Source organism: Sipha flava, unplaced genomic scaffold, assembly GCF_003268045.1.
Source record: "Sipha flava isolate LNK unplaced genomic scaffold, YSA_version1 34_pilon_pilon, whole genome shotgun sequence".
In the NCBI taxonomy this organism is placed as follows: Eukaryota; Metazoa; Arthropoda; class Insecta; order Hemiptera; family Aphididae; genus Sipha; species Sipha flava.
In genome coordinates, this window is record NW_020273045.1 from 2,681,642 (window position 1) to 2,690,899 (window position 9,258).

Consider the following 9,258-nt stretch of genomic DNA (forward strand, 5'->3'; position numbering starts at 1 on the left):
AATAAATATTTATAGTGTTTATAACCGGACCTTGAGAATGGGATTAAACAATTTAAAACAATAATGAAGTATTTTTCAGAAAATGAAAAATTATCTAAGCACAGTTTTCTTGAAGTATTAACAGTATCAAAGTTAAACGATTCATTTCCTGTTGTGGAAATAGCTTTAAAACTTTTTATATTTATATCATGTTCAAATGCTAGCGGAGAGAGATCCTTCTCAGTTATAAAAAGAGTCAAGAACTACCAGAAAACATAGTTAATTAATGAAAATATGCCATAATTGTCTCTAATATCTATTGAAAATATTTTCCTAAAAAGTATAGGTTGGAATGAATTGATTGAAGAGTTTGCTGCACAGAAAGCTAAAAAATAGTTGTAAATGTCTTATATTGAATAAATTTGTATTAAAACGTTTATATTTAGTACCTACTAAGGTCTATAAATTTAAAAACTACCGGTGTTACAATACATTTATAAATATAAATTAATTAAAAAATCATAACTATGTTATTTCTTATTGTATACATATATATTTTGGTTTGTGGAGGGGGTTTAAGGATGAAATTTTAAAATCTGCCTCCATCCAAATTTGTTAATCCAGCACTATTCATTACGGTTTATGATGAATTTTAAACTTTATAAAACTTAAGTATGACATGGTCAAGGAGTGGGGATGTTACTACATCTGTAACATCCCCTTGGTTACGCGTCTTGATCAAATATTAATTTTTGACATTGATTCGCCGTAATAATTCGTTTTTTGTTGAATATTTCAATTTTAAGAATCTACACGCATGTCATTATTAAATTTTATTCTAGGAAACAATATCTATCGAAATCAATACAAAAATATACATATATATTGCATACAAAATAAAATATGTATTTCTACAGCATAAGTCCATAACTGATTTTATTATGTTAAGGGGACGTAATCTACTATAGTATCGTCGATTTTAGTGATGTATAAATACATAATATAAATTATTATTACCAAAAGATAATATTATGTATAAAAACGAAATAGACTATTTTAATCTTTATAGAGTTCTTTATCCGCTGTAAATTGAAAAGGGTCAAAAGTAACACTGATAAACTATTTTTTGTTAACCGATTACAAAAAATCAATGATATTGCTAATAGAATATATTCTAAAATTAATGATAATAACGAAGTCAAATGTCAATTATCTGTACAAAATGTAATAAATGTAATTATAACTAATAACTATCCTTAGATTATTGATTTTATTATATTCAACGCAAATACATATAAAATTCTTTATATGTCTATGATTCCATGCAACACAAATCCATCAAAACAGTTCTATTCAATAAACCAATTCTTCATTGACGTAAAAAAAAATTATACAATAGATATATATATATATACATAATCGTCCCAAGGAGGGAGGAATGGGAGAAGTGCCTTAGGACGTCCAAAGTATTATAAATTTAGAGAGCGTAATAAAAATTGATGATAATGAGAAAAATTCGGTTTTTTTATTTTAGATAGGTATTATACTGAAATATCTAAGATGAGTACTTTTCAAATTATATATTATTATATTATTATTATATATGATCATGTCTGGTATCTCAAAGACACGGATATTTTCGTGATCGGATCAAAAAGAACCCCAAGTAGTTGTCGATGGCGATGGCTGTGTTGGTTAAAGATTTACTCCTATTTTTTTTCGATTCCGTATTGAAGGAATTATTCGGTGCTGACTTTTCGTTCGTCGTTAAGTTTCAAGTGATCATGAATGACTGATCCTCTTGAACAGTCGAACATTTTAAAGATTTATTGCAATGTATTCGAGTTTTTTACTTTTCGGACTTAATCAATGGTTCGTCGACATTCTTCGGTATTATAAAGTAAAAAAACAACGATCCGTGATAATGCTAGTTCAAGTTAAGTAAACATAATTGGTATATTAATATCTTTTGAAAACGTCAATAAATATACAATATTTTCTCATTATTTGTCAATTTTAAGTGATCGAAATAATGCTGTAAAAATCGGGTGTGCAGAGTGTGCATTGTACACAGGCCCCGGGCTTCATACTATATTATAGGCCTCAAAAGGTCGAATGCTTAAGTGTTTAATGATAAAGGGCCTCAAGATTTTGATTTGCGCACAGGCCTCGAGTAATTTAGTTATGGCACTGTATCGAAACCGTTACGTTTGATTTATCCACAACGTCAAGTTTCACATTTATTGAACGGTTCCCCTGGGCTTTCTTTTCAAAACGGTGGCGGATCATGGTAGTTTAATATGGCAGTACAATAAAATTTTTTTCGAAGGGGCAGTAACCCCAAACCCCCACGGATCTTAGATGAATAATAAATGAAGTAGGTCTTCCTAGTGATTTTATTTCAATATTTTTTTCGAACGACAAGAACGTAAATTTTAATTTAATAAATTCTTGAATGGAATTCATAATTATAGACAATAAAGACAAACAAAATCGGTAATGAAAATAAATTATATTTACCCGTAACGGGTGTATCGCACGCCACACAGTGGGAGGAATACATGTTCTAGCTGGCCAAAATTAATATGATCAAAAAATCAATGAAATTAATTTTGATAAATATATAGTACACACATTATAAATTATATTACAACAGAATTTATTACTTTACACTTATAAATATATCAGGAAAAACAAAATATTAGGTATCAAATAATAACGAAATAAGAATGAATACAATATAATAATTTTACATAATAATGTACATTAATATATTTTACTACATTTACATTATAGTTTTACATAGTTAATACATTAGTTTATGTATATATATTTACAGTAAATTAGTGAATTTTATTTATTTATTTATTTACTTATGTTTAGAAATTAAAAAAAAAAAAAGATATTTTTAAATTATATTTTTTATTAACAAATATTAAAATCAATTGGAATCACTTTCACTACCGCTGGATTCGGATTCATCACATGATTTTTCAATGTTCAATAAGTATATAACTTCTGCAGGTAATTTAGTTGGAGTTTTTTATAGGTTCGGTTCTTAATGAGGTTATTTTAGGATCAGATGTTACTAAAAGAAAATTGAAAAGATCTGTATTGGTATTTAAACGTGAATTATGTCTTGAATGATGTTTTCTACATCGAATGTAGTCCTTGTTTAGTGCCTCTTGAGCCTCATCCGATAACTGGCCAATCGGAACAAGGGCATACTGTATTATTAATGAGCCGTGCATTAATATTTTGTGTATGGTTGGAGGCATATGATACCAATCATAATGTTGGACATATAGCTCAGCAGTTTCTTTTGCGTACTTGTCAAATCGTTCGTAGTTTATTTCTAAGCCACTAGACATAGTCGTTAAAATTACAGAAAATCTATTCAACAAATTGATATCAACTCCGGTTATCTCAGGCACCTTATCAGTATTTTTAAAAAACCTACGAGCAACATTTCCAATATTGGAAGTACCTTTTCCTTGAATAACTTTATCGACTTTCAAACCTAATTCATTCCAAAGCCTAGATTGTACCAACTTTTTTTTTTCTGCAATACCATTATTTTGCTCAGTAGTGGTTCTTTTGGTTGTAGGGGCTGATTCTAATTTATATGAAATATGCAAGACACATTCTAAAAATTTGATCCACGCATGTAAAGTGGATAATCCATATTTAAAGTTATTTTCATTAATTTGAAAATTATGAATTTTATTTAAGTTATTCATGTTTTTAGGGTTACATTTACAAATAAAGCATACCTGACTTGACGTTTCAGTTAGAGTATTAATTATTTTACCATCAACCATTGTCATAAGCATAGTATAATTTACACTAATAACATTATTATTAATATTTAAATCGAATGATTTTAATTCAATAATTTCTTTTTCTGTTTTTTTTTAACTTCATTTCGGATAACCTCTGATGTCTCTTTTTCATAGAGAAATTTTATTGGCTTGCAATATCGAGTTGAAGAAGGGTATGTATTTTCCCATAAAATAGATTTTTCATTTATACTCTTATAATGTGCTATAAGTCGCAGAGGAACCAATGAAAACAAAAAAATACAAGCATCTGTTAGATTTATATAGCTTTCAACATCACAATCATCTGTTTCTGTTTTTTTAAATTGTTGATGATACTCGCTGTGGCCAGAGCTACCATCGCATCCCCATTTACATATAAAATCAAATTGTGAATATAATTCTCCATAATTAGTATTATCATCAAAATTAAGTGTTTCGCATAATCTTAATAATGTATGGTCTAATAAATCTTGGAGAGGAACTGACGCTCCTACTACACTTATCGCAATATTTTTTGGATAACACCTATCTTTAACCAATCGAATTTTATCATAGGAAGGATATATATCAGCTCAATGTTTTTTTGCACCTAGTCGGGTGAAACGGTAAAAATTTTTTGTCATACGAGTATCAACCATAAATGCAATAGCCTCATCTTCTGTGTCAGGTTTAACTTAGTATTTGTATACATTTTCCTTATTTTTATTGCACGTTTAGGTGAAAACTCAGATACTTGTGAAATAATATGGGCTGCTGCACGCTTTCCTTCAACGTATAATGTAGATTTTGCAGCGTAAACTAATTCATCCGATGTTATCGTCTCCCTTAAATTTTTAACGTGCCTACGTTTAGAGCGGTCACTAAGCTCAGAAAAAACTTTGGGTGGTCTACCGGTACTTGTCGAAGGTTGGTAAGAAATATCACATTTTTTTATGGAAGGAATATTAAAATGTAATTGTAGCCAAAATTTATTTTTTTTTTAAACTTAGTTATACAATAGTTCGACTCTTTCCATTTTTTATTCAAAGTACAACAAAATCCATCAATTTTGTTCGACATACGTTTTTCAAAATTGTTATTATCAACATTCTAAATGTTACCAAGTCTATTTTTTAAATAATCCATTAATATAAATTTCATTTTTCAAACATACTTCAAATAAGCAACTATTTAATATATTGTGTTCATTGCTACTTTTATCTAAAAAAAAAAAACATGAATAATTCAGTTAGGGGGATTGAGGGGGTTATAATTAGTATATCATATTAAAGTACATATATTAAGGTTTGTAGAAAAAAGAAAATCAAACCTCTAGAGGCTCTAAAAATATTTGTTGCTTTATTAAAGCTAAAATTAATACGTTAATAACTAATTATTTAAGATCTAATTCATGAATTATTTTAATTAAAATAATAAATGAAAATGGAAATCTTACCATCTAAAGTCAACACGGGATCGTCCATTATAATAATTCTTAAAAATTATTTTTCTCAGTTGTTGACAAATGCTTAAAACACGTTGCAACGTACGAACGTAAATGATATACAGAGTTTAATAATCTAAAAACATTAAACCGCGCTTATCACCGCGATACGCCGGAAACCTAATAAATGTTATCGATGGTGCTATATTTACTATCACCAAGTATCTGTGTATAAAAATTTGTAAAAATTAAAAATTAAAACGATTGTTCAATTTTCTGTTTTTGGCCAGCTAGAATTCATATTCCTCCCACTGTGCGCCACATACAATCTACAATCCAAATAGGCAAAACAATCAAAATAATATGATGTGAATAATACCCCAAATATCGCTAATATAGGTAACAAGTACTTTACAATCATTGCTGTCGGTCGGAATTTCTTTAGCTATTATTAGACGTAAATATCGAGCTTGTGGTGCTGTAAATACAAGATCGCAGGACGCCGCAGAAAATGTGCTATGAGAATTATCGCATTATAATATGGTGTAGTCTCGCCGCTGTCGATCTCAATATTATAATACTACAATATAACCTGTATTCCACACATTTGTGTGTACCTCGGACCGCCGCACCATAGTACCATACAGCATGCACGTGACCTCGTTACACTATTGCAGCTTACAGGCGTTTTTATTTTTAGATTATTTTTATTGCATTGAAATAATAGCTGGATAAGATGATATTTTTCTACAAATATTATTATTTTACAATACAATTCTGAATCATTTAAATTATTTCGAAAGAAATATAGACCATCATCAGTGCCGGATTAAACATTTGTGGGCTCCTAGGCATAGGCGTAACTTGGAAATTTATAAGGGGAGCAAAAATAGAATTATATATCTACCGAAAAGGGTGTCCGAAGCTAACTACATTACAGGCTTACTACCTACATTTTATTATATAAAATTATTCATTTTCTAACATTGTTAGATAAGCAAAAATTTAAAATTAAGATTTAGAAAAAAAAGTTGTATAGTAGTAGTTATAACCAGCTGTTTTGTACTTATTTTAAAACAAGGTATGTTAAATATCAGAGGGTGCACTGCTCTTCTTAATTTATTCTAAGGGGCAATTGCCCCCCCCCCAGCTTACGTGTATGCCCCTAGGTAATTAAAATTTTGAGCCCTACAAAATTATTTCTTACATACATCCTAAACATTACTGTCCAATAATTAAAATAAACAGCTTTAATAATATCCAAATATTATTAATAAATAAAATCATGTTTATTAAATTTTTTTTTTTACAAGAAAAATGATTAATTATTATATTATTTCTTTTTTTAAAAATAATTGTATTATTATTACTGCAAACGAGTATAACACCTACAACTTAATATATATTATATTTCATAATGACTTTTGTTCCGTAAATTCGTAAATAAAATACAGGTATTATTAAATAAAAAACAAATAGTTTTCCATTTTCACAAGGCCCCTTAAATGAGTGAGGCCCTAAGACGGGCGCCTACTCCGCCTAATGGGTAATCCGGCACTGACCATCATGATTCCTATTTAGTACTATAAGAAGTATATTTGAGATTTTAAAATGTACTTAGGAAGAGCGGTCGCACCATCGCGCGAGCCACCACTGATAACAAACCATTTGGACAACATAATCAGTGGTGTATTGGAGGGTATACGCGGGTATACGCCATATACCCGGATCTCTCTTTTTGGATTTATGCGTATACCTTTAAGAAAATTCGTCTATCATGGATATACGCAAGCTTCTAATTTTTCATCACCATAAGGCATACATTATACAACAACAGTATAGAATTTATTATTCTTATATAATATAGCCACTATCTAAAAATAGCCTCGTGCCCGGATAAACTTCGATTAAATTTCCCCCGACTTCAGGTATTTGTGGTGACGGTCGGAAACTGTCGAGCGTTTACATACTGTAACATCAGAATTTAAACAATAACGGTGGACGCGTGCGATATTGTATTGTCAATCGGATATTATAATTTTTAAAAATACATCAACAGTCAAAAAGTTCTGTTTATAAATTTATCACAATGTTAACAGATCTGTCTACGATGTTTTGGATATATTGACATTATTAATTATTATATTGTTGTCAGTTTGTCACTTAGGCTATGGTTACTATGGATACGAATTCTGACGAAAATGTGTTCTGACGATTTCTGACGAATTCGTCCAAATAAACAAACACGTATTTTCCAATGAGGGTGTTTACATTAGCAGCGACGATCACGTCAGAACATACACGATATCGTCAGAAACAGTTGAGCGTTCAAACAATTTTGATTTTTTCGTGCGAACTGCGTCTATTTCGACGTGATTGAGATTAGCAAATTTGATATTTTACAATCTCGTGTACGAGAACAAGTGTTTGTGGGACATGAGAGAAAAAAAATTACCAAATAGAGATATTTTTATATTTTAGAAAATAACTGGTTAACTTGCTCTGTTTTCCACCATTTAACAATGATAACTTCATTAACGGACTTTCGAGAACATAAAATTCATCAAGTTCGTCTATCTTTGCTGGGTGGCAGAAACGTACTGACTGTAAGAATATTAGAAAACCTGCACAGTGTAACCGTCTTGTGTTCTGATGAGGTTTCGGACGTACTCGTCAGAACACATTTTCGTTAGAATTCGCATCCATAGTAACCATAGCCTTAGTCAGTATTTATTCGTCACATGTTTGTGTAAATTATTTTAAATTAATACTAAAATATTATTACACATAATTAAACATAAGGTTTCATGAAAATAAATATTATGTTTCATATATGATAAATACCTATGATTTAATTAAAGATAAGTTTAAAATTTAGAATTCCATAGTAGGCGTGAATCCAAGGGGACTAAAGGGGCGCACGCCCATTTCAAATCCCCAAAAATACTTTCGTTGAAGTGTACACCTCCCCATCTAAGGAAAAGTCTGGCGGGGGTATATCCCACGTCTCCATTATATTAAGTAATTTTGAGTTTAGGTAGGTAGAACATTTTTTTTAAGGGGTTTAGCCCCCTCCCCTCTAACCAATAAACACTTATATGCTGAGAGTATACCCTAGAAAAAAATTACGAATACACCACTGAACATAATGTTGCAACAAATTACATTAATGTAATCTGTGATGCTGCCTTTTAGCATTTCGTCCGAGGAGATCGCAATCTTTTTTTTCTTGTCGGTTTTCTCATATCTATTGCTTCGAGTGGAGTTGACAATAGTGTAACACGACGGTTTTTTTACATAATTGTGTTTTTCCACGACGCCGGTTTGTGTTCGCCGTCGTTTTAACCGTGATTTTCGAACCCGCTACCATTGTGCAGCATGTCAGATTATTTATGGGTTGTTATCGATTGCTAGACTGTTACACTTTATTTACATCAATATCTCCTGGATAGAGATTCATTAAGATTTCAACAAATATTTTTGATTTTCTAACACAATCATCCGTGCACCCGTCAACGACTTTAAGCTTTGCCGCCTTAGCAGTTATTTTTCATTCGAGAACTCTCGTCGGAAACCAATATATATACATATATTATAACTGCCATATGATCGAATGAGTAGGCTTAATCAACTAACTAATGAATTTCAACAATTTATATTAAATACTCAATGAAATAATCACATAACTTTCTCCAAATAATACCTACCATATACAAATATTAATTTAATACTATAAGCTATCATTAATTATTTGTCATGACAAAATAATATTTTATAATTAAACATTCTGTAAATAGTTCTTATAACCTGATTTGAATCTCTTTTTATTTTCAATTAGAAGTTTTATTTTTTATATTTATAATAAGCATATGTGATAATGTGATATGTAAGTATAACATAAATAAAAATCAAAAAAGAGAATAGAAGCCATCCATTAACAAGTTTTTATATAAAATTTTAGATTGTAGGTTAAAAAATAATTGTTAACAAAATATATAACAGCATTTTATTATACATAATATCTTAAATAACAAT